Source organism: Pleurodeles waltl, chromosome 1_1 (genome assembly GCF_031143425.1).
Source record: "Pleurodeles waltl isolate 20211129_DDA chromosome 1_1, aPleWal1.hap1.20221129, whole genome shotgun sequence".
In the NCBI taxonomy this organism is placed as follows: Eukaryota; Metazoa; Chordata; class Amphibia; order Caudata; family Salamandridae; genus Pleurodeles; species Pleurodeles waltl.
The window spans coordinates 303,107,606-303,122,257 of NC_090436.1; positions in this window are offsets into that span (position 1 = coordinate 303,107,606).

The following is a 14,652-nucleotide window of genomic DNA, read 5'->3' on the forward strand; positions in this document are numbered from 1 at the left end:
GGGATTTCAGTTTCTCAAATATTTTGAGTTGGCCAATGCGTATCCTATTGTATTATCTAGGGATTGTAGGCCATTCCTGTAGGCACCACAGTGAGTACTGGGGTGAGTCATGTGGATGACACTTGTATCAACAAGAGTCGCACAGGAAGTCAGCTCAGATTTAGTCAGCCTGTCAGACCCAAGATTGGTACAGCAAATTGCTTTCCAAAAGACTTTTGCTTCCCTATTTACCAAGGTACTTATTAAACTATAGGTAGAACTTCCTAGCAGCATGTACTTCCACATGTAGTGCTACAAGTATGTGGAACTTGAGTGCAATGGCCTAGGTGTGCATGCTAATCATGATCATGGCTATTCTTGCAACTCTGTGTCTAATATAAGTCATGCCTTACTGGAAGGATTTGTTGTGTACCAAGCTCTGCATTTCCTGACATGTGTGGTGCTATGATTGGTCAAGGGTTTGCAGACTCCTAATTGTTGATATACCTTACCTGTGGTGTGTGTGTAGAGACAAACATGTGTGTAGTTTTCTATACACTCCTCGTGTCCATGTTGTTTGGAATTGATAGTTGTTTATCCACCCCCCACCCTCAAACACAGGCATGGGTCTGCGAATGGGGTACCTAGGACTGATGCTACCAGTATGTTACACATATATGTGAAAAAGTGACTGGTTGGAACCTAGTATACACACTCAGGTTTGGCACATAGGTACTATACTGGCAAGTCCTGTTACAACTTGAAGACTATGTGGCTTTAGTTTTGCATTCCGTACACTGACATTTGTAGCCCAGGTATTGGCGGAGGATATGCAGCATGATTGTTAGCTGATAACTGGCAGAACATGTACTTCCTCAGGGACATCCAATGATCTGTATTGTGATATGAGCTGTTACAAGTACAGAAGATGTATTGTCTGATTGACTTCTTGTGCCATTTCACACAATGCAGTTCCTAATGTAGATTATTTGCATTTGTCTTCACAGCTGCAAACATGACTCCAGACCAGGTCCGTGAGTTCCAGCGGTGGGCCATGAGATCCCAGCACATCCTGCTGGTGGAGTCGGGGTTCAGGAGGATGGCCCGTCGATATCGCCATGAACGGGCCTCCGGGGCATGGAGGGCCTTCCCACAGGGTGGCCCTACTTTGCCCACCACAGCCACCACCAGCACAACCACCACTTCAAGCCAGGTGGCCCCACCCACAGCTGGTACTGTTGTCCCTTCATCTGCCGGACTTCAAGGCCCCAGCATTGCTACAGGTGCAGGACAGCCCACTGGCCTTGGCTCCACACACACACAGACCTCCTGCACCGGTACCCAGACTGCCCCAGCTCCATCTGTTGACCCTGCAGCATTCCACAACATGGAACGGAAGATGGACCGTGTGTTGCGCAAGTTAATCCATCTGATCCGGGATGTTCGCCACATTAACCGGCGTGTGAAGTCGATCAAGAGGACCCTCTGCAGGGCCAACCTCTAGACTTTTTTGATATGGACATGATTCCCTCTCCTCCCTCCTCTTTCCTTGTTCTTATAGTTAGTGGGCTTAGTTTTAGGTTAGTATAGGCTGTTAGTTTAGTGTTAGTGGGTGGGGGGTCCTGATTCTTTCTATTTTTACTTATTACGTGTGTGGGTGGGGGGCTATGTTAGGGTTCTTGTGTGTTTAAAAACATAAAATAAAAGAAATAATATAAAAAATAAAATTTACAAAAAAAAAATATATTTGTTTAGTATAGGATAGTATGTGTTGACCTCCATGTGTCCCGTCTCATAAGGGGGGCAGGGGGTGGATATTTAGAACGTTTCGTTACATGTGATAAGCAAGTTTAGCTTAGGTTAGTTAGGGACAGTTGTGGGTAATGAGTAGTCAGGGTAGATTAGGGTAGGTAAGATTTTTCCCTCAGTTTCCTCTTCTGTGATTAGCATTTAATAAATATTTAGTTAACCCTTAACAGTATGTGTTAAATGGTACTTGATCCTGGGCTTGGAATCAGTGTACCTGAATGTTGTTCTATTACATTTGTGTCCTATGCTACAAACAAATCCCAACTGAGCTGTAAGATTGGCAGCTACCCCAGAGCTACCTTGCAAAGTTTCCACCCTTCGTTGCAACCCCCAATCACAGTTAATATGGATCACAATGTGTTTCTGTTAATAAGTGTGTTTTCTACGTCACAAACAGTGCTTCCAGACTTGGTATTGGGGGAACAGTTTTAGGTCTGACTGCAGTGTGATGATCAAGGACACCCTTATAAGATGAGTTCTCGTAGGCACTCTTGTATTCTTGTCTTCATGACTCACATACGTCATTTGTGACACCGTTCAGCATGAGTACCTATTTGTATGTAAACTCAGACACCTTCATTCATGCAGTTTTTTGTAGTGTTTGCTTGGATTAGTGTGCACTGTTATATGTGTTAGTATTGCATGGTGACAACATTATGCTGCAACTATTTTATGACTTAGATATCCCTTGAGGAAGCATTATTCTGTCCAACACACACAGCATGATGGTGTATGGTTTCTCACTTCATCAGATATGTCCATCAGGATGGGCAGAGTATGATGCAATCATGGGCATTGTGCAGATTTATCTGACTACATAATATCAGGACAGTTGTATTGACAAGCTACGTAATTTGACAGTAGGCACATTTCAGTTATCTACTGCACAGTTGGGGCCGTATTTATACTCCGTTTGCGCCGAATTTGCGTCGTTTTTTTCGACGCAAATTCGACGCTAAACTAACGCCAACTAACGCCATATTTATACTATGGCGTTAGAGGCGAATAGCGCCAAAGTTCCCGGAATGTGCGTCATTTTTTAGCGTGAACCCCTTCCTTGCGCTAATGATATGCAAGGGAGGCGTTCCCGTCTAAAAAATGACTCCCAGGCCTTTACGTGGTATTTATACTCTCGGGCAAAAGAGACGCCCGGGAGTGGGCGTTGCTAAAAACGGCGCATTTGCGCCGCTTTTTAACGCCTGGGTCAGGCATGGCGTTAAGGGACAAGTGGGCTCAAAATGAGCCCAGAGTGCCCTCCCCTGCCCCCAGGAACCCCCCCTGCCACCCTTGCCCACCCCAGGAGGACACCCAAGGCTGGAGGGACCCACCCCAGGGACATTCAGGTAAGTATTTTTTTATTTTTTTTTAATAATTTTTTTTGGCATAGGGGGGCCTGATTTGTGCCCCCCTACATGCCACTATGCCCAATGACCATGCCCAGGGGACAGAAGTCCCCTGGGCATGGCCATTGGGCAAGGGGGCATGACTCCTATCTTTACAATGATAGGAGTCATGTTGATGGGGGATGGGCGTCGAAAATAAATGGCGCAAGTCGGGTTACGACGATTTTTTCGACGTAACCTGACTTGCCCCATTTTAAGACGCCCATGCGCCATTTTCCCCCTACGCCGGCGCTGCCTGGTGTACGTGGTTTTCCTCGCGCACACCAGGCAGCGCCGGTCTGCTTGCGCCGGCTAACGCCATTCAATAAATACGGCGCCCGCATGGCGCTTCAGAATGGCGTTAGCCGGCGCTAAACTTTTTGACGCTAAACTGCGTTAGCGCAGTTTAGCGTCAAAAAGTATAAATATGGGCCTTGATATCTCACATTACCCAGAGACAGATTTGTTGTGTGAGTGCTATTTATTGAAAAGTGCAGTAGTGCTATCTGTACATTGTCCATGATTGTGAGTCCATTAGAGTGAAATCTAACATTGTGATACTACACAAGGGGTTACGGAAATGCTTTTGACATGCTGGGGTGATATTTCAGACAGTGCAGAGGGACAGGATTTGGCAATGAGTACGAGAGAGACAATCACTGGGCAGGCTGACAAGATATAGAGTGGTAAGCAGAACAGTCATTAAGTAGAATTGTTGTAAGAGTGGCATGTTACAAAGTGCAGGACCTTGGTAATTGTTGGCCATGTGGCAGGGACTAGTGCTGCCGGGTACTTTTCCGTGTGAAGGTGATCTGTTCCATGTCTTCTTCTTCTGATGTGTGTGTTGCCTCCTCTGTACTTGGTGGTGGTGGTTGTGAAGGGGCAACACACACCTCAGTGTTAGAAGACGTGGAGTTAGACATCCTGGTCGCTGCTACCTGTGAAGGTCTTAAGGGCAGTACTGCAGCAAGGAGGATCTGCTGATTCTTAAGAATAGCAGCCACAGCACAATGGTAGGCAGCCAGGTCGGCCCGAGGGGTTCAATGTTGCATTCGTGCACGCGTTGACAGGATTGCTGTTGTAGGTTTTGGGTCAACTGTATTACAGCTGTGCTGATTTCCTTCTGGGTTTTTTGCTGTTCCTGCAAGATAGATGTTTGGGCTTGCATAGCTGCTGCCTGATCTGCAGATGACATCATGCACGAACGCACCCCCTCTAAGCTGGCTGCCATAGTTTGCATCCCCACCCGCACCACCTTGGACAGCTCCAGCTGTACCCCAACTACAGTTCTCTCAAAGCTGGTGCCTGTGTCGTCTGAGTCATCAGCTGTATTGGAGCTGGCAGGTCTTACAATTGGGGTGCTGGGTGGATCCTCTCCGATGGCTGCTTTTTCTGTGCTCCTCCTTGTGACTGAAGGTGGGGTCTGGAGGGTTTCAAGGACCTTTTGGATGGTCTCCTGGGGAATGTTCATCAGCTCATCATCCATGTCATCAGGGTAATCTGGGACAGGCATATCCGCAGGAAATCCATCTTCCTCTGCAATGAAACGGGGTACAATTAGGGCCATATTTATACTTTTTGACGCACAACTGCGCCAACGCAGTTGTGCGTCAAACTTTTTACCGCCAGCTAACGCCATTCCAACGCGCCATGCAGGCGCCTTATTTATGGAATGACGTTAGCCGGCGCAGTGGACTGGCTGCGTCAAAAAAATGACTCACACCAGTCAGCGCCGGCATATGGGAAAATGGGGGTTGTGCGTCAAAAAATGGTGCACGTCTGGTCTGAGGCAAAAATCATGCTTTGACGCCCAACCTCCATTGACATGACTCCTGTCTTAGCAAAGACAGGAGTCATGCCCCCTTGCCCAAAGGCCATGCCCAGGGGACTTCTGTCATGGTCATTGGGCATAGTGGCATGTAGGGGGGCCAAAATCTGCCCCCCATGCCACTTAAAAAAACTTAAAAAAATCCTTGGGTGTCCTCCTGGAGGGGGCAAGGGTGGCAGGGGGTGTCCCTGGGGGCAGGGGAGGGCACCTCTAGGCTCCTTCCGAGCCCACAGGTCCCTTAACGCCTGCCCTGACCCAGGCGTTATAAAACAGCACCCATCAGGCTGTGCGCCGTTTTTTAACGCCCACCCCCTCCTGTGCGTCAAAATGACGCCAGAGTATAAATAAGGCGCACAGGCCTTAAAGTAATTTTTTGGAAGGGAACGCCTACATTGCATATCATTAACGCAAGGCAGGTTCCCCCTTCCAAAAAATTACGCACATGGTGGGATTTTGACGTCCGCGGGGTCGGGCTTCATATAAATATGGGGCAGGGTTTGCGCCGAATGTGCATTAAAAATGTTGACGCACATTCGGCGCAAGCAGAGTATAAATATGCCCCTTAGGGCCATATTTATACTTTTTGACGCACAACTGCGCCATCGCAGTTGTGCGTCAAAACTTTCACCGCCGGCTAACGCCATTCCAACGCACCATGCAGGCGCCTTATTTATGGAATGACGTTAGCCGGCGCTGCGGACTGGCTGCGTGAAAAAAAATGACTCACACAGGCAGCGCCGGCGTATGGGAAAATGGGGGTTGTGCGTCAAAAAATGGTGCACGTCAGGTCTGAGGCAAAAATCAGGCCTCAAACTGGACTTGCGCCATTTTGTTTGACGCCCAACCTCCATTGACATGACTCCTGTCTTAGCAAAGACAGGAGTCATGCCCCCTTGCCCAATGGCCATTCCCAGGGGACTTCTGTCCCCTGGGCATGGTCATTGGGCATAGTGGCATGTAGGGGGTGCCAAAATCTGCCCCCCATGCCACTTACAAAAAATGAAAAAAAATACTTACCACAACTTACCTCAACTTCCCTGGGATGGGTCCCTCCATCTTTGGGTGTCATCCTGGGGTGAGCAAGGGTGGCAGGGGGTGTCCCTGGGGGCAGGGGAGGGCACCTCTGGGCTCCTTCCGAGCCCGCAGGTCCCTTAACGCCTGCCCTGACCCAGGCGTTTAAAAAAAGGTGCCCATCAGGCTGTGTGCCGTTTTTTAAGGCCCACTCACTCCTGTGCGTCAAAATGACGCCAGAGTATAAATAAGGCGCACAGGCCTTAAAGTCATTTTTTGGAAGGGAACGCCTACCTTGCATATCATTAACGCAAGGCAGGTTCCCCCTTCCAAAAAATTACGCACATGGTGGGATTTTGACATCCGCGGGGTCGGGCGTCAAAGTATAAATATGGGGCAGGGTTTGCGGCGAATGTGCGTCAAAGTTTTTGACGCACATTCGGCGCAAGCTGAGTATAATTATGGCCCTTAGCATTTTCCGCAATGGTGAAAAGGTCTACACCTGGGTGACGCCAATGCCGGAAGTATGGGAGGAGGATTTGCTGGTGGACCTCCTATTTGTGGACTTGTTGACGACTCCTGCTGAGGAGATCTGCAGAGTCGCAGTCCGCTCCCAGCAGGTACTCCGCTAACAGGTGTGCTCTATTGGACAAGCCATTTCAAAATGGTTTGGGCTAGGTGAGCGAGCTGAGGAGACCTGGTGCCTCCCTGCTTTTGGAGACAGAACATGGCAGTCATGTCTGTTTTGATCAAGATTTCCCTGCCAATCAGGTGGGGAAGGAAGGCTTTGAGTGCCAAATGAACAGTTAGCAACTCCAGGTGATTGAGCCAGCATCCCTGAACAGTGAGATCTTGTAAATGCACTTCCCAGCCCATGAGGGAGGAGTCCGTTGTTATGGTTCTCTGTGGAACGGGGTACAGGAAAGGCCACCTTTTTAGGAGACTGTTGGTGCTTCCCATTGCAGTGTGTGGCAATCTTGACAACTGACCGACACTAGATCCTCAAATTGACCCTCTGCTTGAGGCCATTGGCATGCTAAGCACTCTTGCAACGGCACATGCTGAGTCTGACATGAGGTACTATGGCTATGCATGAAGCCATCAGACCGAGGAGACACGATTGTCCTCACTGTTACTTGCTGATGAGGCTGGAAAGATTAAGGGCCATATTTATACTTTTTGACGCAAAACTGCGCTAACGCAGTTTCGCGTAATTTTTTTTAACGTGGGCTAACCCCATTCCAACATGCCAGCTGGGCGTCATATTTATGGAATGAGGCTAGCCGGCGCTGCTGCCTGGGGAGCGTAAAAAAAAAAGACGCGAACCGGGCAGCTCTGGCGTAGGGAATAATGGGGGTTGTGCGTCAAAAAATGGTGCAAGTCAGGTTAGAGTCAAAAATGTTGACGCTAACCTGACTCGCGTCATTTTATGACGCACAACCACCATGGAAATGACTCCTGTCTTAGCAAAGACAGGAGTCTTGCCCCACTGACCAATGGCCATACCCAGGGGACTTCTGTCCCCTGGGCATGGCCATTGGGCACAGTGGCATGTAGGGGGGCCCAAGTTAGGCCCCCCTATGCCACTTAAAAAATATTAAAAAAATATTTACCTCTACTTACCTGTACTTACCTGAGATGGGTCCCCACATCCATGGGTGTCCTCCAGGGGTGGGCGAGGGTGGCAGGGGGTGTCCCTGGGGGCATGGGAGGGCCCCTCTGGGCTCCTGCCGAGCCCACAGATCCCTTAACGCCGGCCCTGACCAGGCGTTAAAAAATGACGCAAATGCGGCTGCGCGTCATTTTTTAAGGCCAGCCCCCTCCTGTGCGTCATTTTTGCACGGGAGTTTAAATAAGGCACAAATGCCTTAGAGTCATTTTTAGCGTGGAAACTCCTACCCTGCATCTCATTAACGCAAGGTAGGTGTCCACGCTAAAAAATGACGTAAACTCCAAGAATTTTGACACTAGACGGGTCTAGCGTCAAAGTATAAATATGGAGTTAGCTTTGCGTCAGATTTGTATAGAAAAAAAACGACGCAAATCCGGCTCAAACAGAGTATAAATATGCCCCTGAATCTGGGCAGCAGTGGGGTAAGCTATCACTCATCGAGGATGGCTCCAAGTTTGGGTTGTATTTGGAGAGGCTGGAGATGGGATTTGACTGCACTGATGGTAAATCAGAGCTGATGATGTAAGGATATGGTGACATGAGTGTGCTGGAAGCACTGTTGCTGAGTAGCACTTTTGATGAGCCAGTCATCTAAATATGGAAAAAAGTGTATATTTTGCCTGCGCAGGTGGGCTGCTGCTACTATTGCGAGACATTTGGTGAAAACCATGGGGGCTGCTGTAATTCCGAATGGAAGCACCTTGAATTGGAAATGGTGGTTGTTTATTCTGAACCTGAGGTATTGGCCTTGCACTGGATGAATGGGAAAGTCGAAAAAAGCATCCTTTAGGTTGAGTGCTGCCATGAAGTCGCCTTGTTTTAGTGAAGGGATGTCATCTTGAAGAGTGACCACGTGAAAGTGCTCTGACAGGATATACTGAGTTAGGGGTCTGAGGTCCAAGACTGGTTTCAAGGACCCATCCTTTTTAGGACAAATGAAGTAGAGTAAATAGATTCTTGTGCCTTGTTCGTCTGTTGGCACTGGTTTGAAGCGCCTGAACTTCCGCCTTGAGCAACTGCTGCTGTTCTAGCGAGAGTTTGTGTTTGCGGGGGTTTAATGTTTGGAGGTGTGTAAGTGAGCTCGAGATAATAACCATGTTGGATAATATCTAACACCCACTGGTCCGAGGTGATGTTCCACCAGGCGGGAAAGGACCCTTGTAGTCACCCCAATAGGTGTTGTGTGGTCGAGGGGATGGTTGGTAAGTCAGGGCTTGGTGGAGGTGGCAGAGGGTATGGTGAAACAACCATAGGCTTTATTGGAATTAGTGCCCCTTAGGAGCCCCTGTAGTAACCTGTGGGAGAGGTGGTGTGTGGCTGAGAGCGTTGGCATGAGGCGTAGGGATCTATAGGGGTGGATTTTGTTCCTCCACAATTGGGGAAGCAGCAAAAGGTGCCATGTTGTGACGATGTTTGTAATACTCCCATAGTTTTGTCTGTCTTGTTATCTTTTTTTATTTTGTCGTGTGCCTACTTGCGGGCCAAAGAGGTGTTCATCGTCAAAAGAACGTTCAAGGATGTTCCGTTGCACTTCAGTTTTGAAGCCTGAAGAGGAGGCCAAAGGAGTATGCAATTCTCCATTGGTTAGCAGCCTGAGCAGCCACCCTCTTCCCCTCTGCCTCTAGATGTTTACTTTCTTTGTCTGGTGGGGGAACCTCACCAAATGTTTGTGTGTTTCCCCTTTTTCTCGTTGTGGCAACCATCAGGAGCCAGGAGGGAGTTGGCCTCTAATGTACGTAGGGTCAGTTGGGGAAGGTTTATACTTCTTTCCGCCCTTTGGAGTAATGACATGTTAACTGGGTCTTTAAAGATGTCAGGTGTGTGTCTAAACATACCTTTAAGCATCAGCATTTACTGTCTTGAGCGTTGGCTACAGGAGAGGGTTTCAAACAAAATATCATCCTCTAGTGGTTTGGTGTGGAGCTGAATCTTATGATATGCAGCCGCCCTTCCTATGATGTCATGGTAGGTAGTGGTGTCAGCAACGGCTTTGATGGGTAAAGATCGGAGTCTGTGTAAGAGGAGAGTCCATGTCATAAGTGTCTGTAGGAAGTTGGCTCTGTATGTACTATTTCAAAGTAAGAAATAGCATGCACAGTCCAAGGGTTCCCCTTAGAGGTAAGATAGTGGCAAAAAGAGATAATTCTAATGCTCTATTTTATGGTAGTGTGGTGGAGCAGTAGGCTTATCAGAGGGTAGTGTTAGGCATTTGTTGTACACACACAGGCAATAAATGGGGAATACACACTCAAAGACAATTCCAGGCCAACAGGTTTTTATATAGAAAAGGAAAATGTAACTTACCCAGTGTACATCTGTTCGTGGCATTAGTCGCTGCAGATTCACATGCTGTGCATAGTCCGCCGTCTGGTGTTGGGTCGGAGTGTTACAAGTTGTTTTTCTTCGAAGAAGTCTTTTCGAGACACGAGACCGAGGGACTCCTCCCACTTCGGTTCCATTGCGCATGGGCGTCGACTCCATCTTAGATTGTTTTCCCCGCAGAGGGTGAGGTAGGAGTTGTGTATGCTAATAATAGTGCCCATGCAATGGAATAAATACGTATGTACAAAATGAAGGTTTAATGTAATATATTTACAAATGTACAAATGTTCAAGATCTACTTCTAAACGGCTACAGGCTCCCGGGGAGGAGGGTGGGCGCATGTGAATCTGCAGCGACTAATGCCACGAACAGATGTACACTGGGTAAGTGACATTTTCCGTTCAGTGGCATGTGTAGCTGCAGATACACATGCTGTGCATAGACTAGTAAGCAGTTATCTCCCCAAAAGCGGTGGTTCAGCCTGTAGGAGTGGAAGTAGTTTGAAATAAAGTTCTTAGTACGGCTTGACCTACTGTGGCCTGTTGTGCAGATAACACATCTACACAGTAGTGTCTAGTAAATGTATGAGGCGTAGACCATGTTGCTGCCTTACATATTTCGGTCATTGGAATATTTCCCAGAAAGGCCATAGTAGCACCTTTCTGGTTGAGTGTGCCTTTGGTGTAATAGGCAGTTCTCTCTTTGCTTTAAGATAGCAGGTTTGGATGCACTTTACTATCCATCTGGCGATACCTTGTTTTGAAATTGGATTTCCTGTATGAGGTTTTTGGAAGGCAATAAATAGTTGTTTTGTCTTCCTAATTTCTTTTGTCCTGTCAATGTAGTACATTAGTGCTCTCTTGATGTCTAATGTATGTAGTGCTCTTTCAGCTATTGAATCTGGCTGTGGGAAGAACACTGGTAATTCCACTGTTTGTTTTAAGTGGAACGGTGAGATAACCTTTGGTAAGAATTTTGGATTTGTTCTTAGAACGACCTTATTTTTGTGTATTTGAATAAATGGTTCTTGTATGGTAAACGCCTGTATTTCACTTACTCTTCTTAGAGATGTGATGGCAATGAGAAATGCAACTTTCCACGTTAAGTATTGCATTTCACAAGAATGCATGGGTTCGAAAGGTGGACCCATGAGCCATGTCAAGACAATGTTGAGGTTCCATGAAGGAACAGGTGGTGTCCTTGGTGGTATAATTCTCTTTAGGCCCTCCATAAACGCTTTAATGACAGGTATTCTAAATAGGGAAGTTGAATGAGTAATCTGCAGGTAAGCAGATATTGCTGCGAGATGTATTTTTATGGAAGAGAAAGCTAGATTTGATTTTTGCAAATGTAGTAAGGGGCATATTTATACTCCGTTTGCGCCGAAATTGCGTCGTTTTTTTGACGCAATTTCGACGCAAAACTAACGCAAACTAACGCCATATTTATACTATGGCGTTAGAGGCGAATAGCGCCAAAGTTCCCGGAATGTGCGTCATTTTTTAGCGTGAACCCCTTCCTTGCGTTAATGATATGCAAGGGAGGCGTTCCCGTCTAAAAAATGACTCCCAGGCCTTTACGTGGTATTTATACTCCCGGGCAAAAGAGACGCCAGGGAGTGGGCGTTGCTAAAAACGGCGCATTTGCGCCGCTTTTTAACGCCTGGGTCAGGCATGGCGTTAAGGGACAAGTGGGCTCAAAATGAGCCCAGAGTGCCCTCCCCTGCCCCCAGGGACCCCCCCTGCCACCCTTGCCCACCCCAGGAGGACACCCAAGGCTGGAGGGACCCACCCCAGGTAAGTTCAGGTAAGTATTTTTTTTTTTTATTTTAATAATTTTTTGTGGCATAGGGGGGCCTGATTTGTGCCCCCCTACATGCCACTATGCCCAATGACCATGCCCAGGGGACAGAAGTCCCCTGGGCATGGCCATTGGGCAAGGGGGCATGACTCCTATCTTTACAATGATAGGAGTCATGTTGATGGGGGATGGGCGTCGAAAAAAAATGGCGCAAGTCGGGTTAAGACGATTTTTTCGACGTAACCTGACTTGCCCCATTTTAAGACGCCCATGCGCCATTTTCCCCCTACGCCGGCGCTGTCTGGTCTACGTGGTTTTTTCCCACGCAAACCAGGCAGCGCCGGTCTGATTGCGCCGTCTAACGCCATTCCATAAATACGGCGCCCGCATGGCGCTTCAGAATGGCGTTAGACGGCGCAAAACTTTTTGACGCTAAACTGCGTTAGCGCAGTTTAGCGTCAAAAAGTATAAATATGGGCCTAAATATCCTACTACATCTTTTGGAGATGCATGCAATGGTTGGACTTGATTATTATGGCAGTAACAAACAAATCTTTTCCATTTACTTGCATAGCAGTGTCTAGTGGATGGTCTTCTAGCTTGTTTTATGACCTCCATACACTCTTGTGTGAGGTTTAAGTGTCCAAATTCTAGGATTTCAGGAGCCAAATTGCTAGATTCAGCGATGCTGGGTTTGGATGCCTGATCTGTTGTTTGTGTTGTGTTAACAGATCTGGCCTGTTGGGTAGTTTGACATGAGGTACTACTGACAGGTCTAGTAGTGTGGTATACCAACGTTGTCTTGCCCATGTTGGTGCTATTAGTATGAGTTTGTTTTGACTCAATCTGTTTACTAGATATGGAAGGAGAGGGAGAGGGGGAAAAACGTACGCAAATATCCCTGACCAATTCATCCATAGAGCATTGCCTTGAGATTGCCGGTGTGGGTACCTGGATGCGAAGTTTTGGCATTTCGCGTTTTCTTTTGTTGCAAATAGATCTATTTGAGGTGTTCCCCAAATTTGGAAGTAAGTGTTCAGGATTTGGGGGTGAATTTCCCATTCGTGGACCTGTTGGTGATCCCGAGAGAGATTGTCTGCTAGCTGGTTCTGGATCCCTGGAATAAACTGTGCTATTAGGCGAATGTGGTTGTGAATTGCCCAATGCCATATTTTTTGTGTTAGGAGACACAACTGTGTCAAGTGTGTCCCCCCCGGTTTGTTTAAATAATACATTGTCGTCATGTTGTCTGTTTTGACAAGAATGTATTTGTGGGTTATCATTGGTTGGAATGCTTTCAACGCTAGAAATACTGCTAACAATTCTAGGTGATTTATATGAAACTTTCTTTGATGTACGTCCCATTGTCCTTGGATGCTGTGTTGATTGAGGTGTGCTCCCCACCCTGTCATGGAAGCATCTGTTGTTATCACGTATTGTGGCACTGGGTCTTGGAAAGGCCGCCCTTTGTTTAAATTTTTACTGTTCCACCATAGAAGCGAGATGTATGTTTGGCGGTCTATCAACACCAGATCTAGAAGTTGACCCTGTGCATGTGACCATTGTGATGCTAGGCACTGTTGTAAGGGCCGCATGTGCAATCTTGCGTTTGGGACAATGGCTATGCATGAGGACATCATGCCTAGGAGTTTTAATACCATCTTTGCGTGTATCTTTTGTGTTGGATACATAGCTTGTATCACTTTGTGAAAATTTTGAACCCTTTGTGGACTTGGAGTGGCTATCCCTTTTGTTGTGTTGATTGTCGCTCCTAAGTATTGCTGTGTTTGACACGGCAAAAGGTGTGACTTTGCATAGTTGATGGAGAAACCCAGTTTGTAAAGGGTTTGTATAACATAATCTGTGTGGTGTGAACACTTTGTTAGCGAGTTGGTTTTGATTAACCAATCGTCTAGGTACGGGAACACGTGTATTTGCTGCCTCCTGATATGTGCAGCTACTACTGCTAGACATTTTGTAAAGACTCTTGGTGCTGTTGTTATTCCGAATGGCAACACTTTGAATTGGTAATGTATTCCTTTGAATACGAACCTTAGGTATTTCCTGTGCGAGGGATGTATCGGTATATGGAAATACGCGTCTTTTAGATCTAACGTTGTCATGTAGTCTTGCTGTTTCAGTAGTGGTATTACGTCTTGTAACGTGACCATGTGAAAGTGGTCTGATTTGATGTAGGTGTTTAGGGCCTTATTTATACTTTTTGGTGCAAAACTGCACTAAGGCAGTTTTGCCCCAAAAAGTTTTGCACCGGCTTGCACCATTTTTTAGCACCAGCTGGGCACCATATTTATGGAATGGTGCAAGCCGGTGCAAAGGGTAGGCTAGCTTAAAAAAAAATGATGTTAGGCAGTTTTGAGTCAAAATAAATGATTCTGACCAGATTAACATAATTTTTTGACGCTAAGGGCCATATTTATACTCCGTTTGCGCCGAAATTGCGTCGTTTTTTTTTACGCAATTTCGACGCAAAACTAACGCCAACTAACGCCATATTTATACTATGGCGTTAGAGGCGAATAGCGCCAAAGTTCCCGGAATGTGCGTCATTTTTTAGCGTGAACCCCTTCCTTGCGTTAATGATATGCAAGGGAGGCGTTCCCGTCTAAAAAATGACTCCCAGGCCTTTACGTGGTATTTATACTCCCGGGCAAAAGAGACGCCCGGGAGTTGGCGTGGCTAAAAACGGCGCATTTGCGCCACTTTTTAACGCCTGCTCAGGGCAGGCGTTAAGGGGCCTGTGGGCTCAAAATGAGCCCACAGGTGCCCTCCCATGCCCCCAGGGACCCCCCCTGCCACCCTTGCCCACCCCAGGAGGACCCCCAAGGATG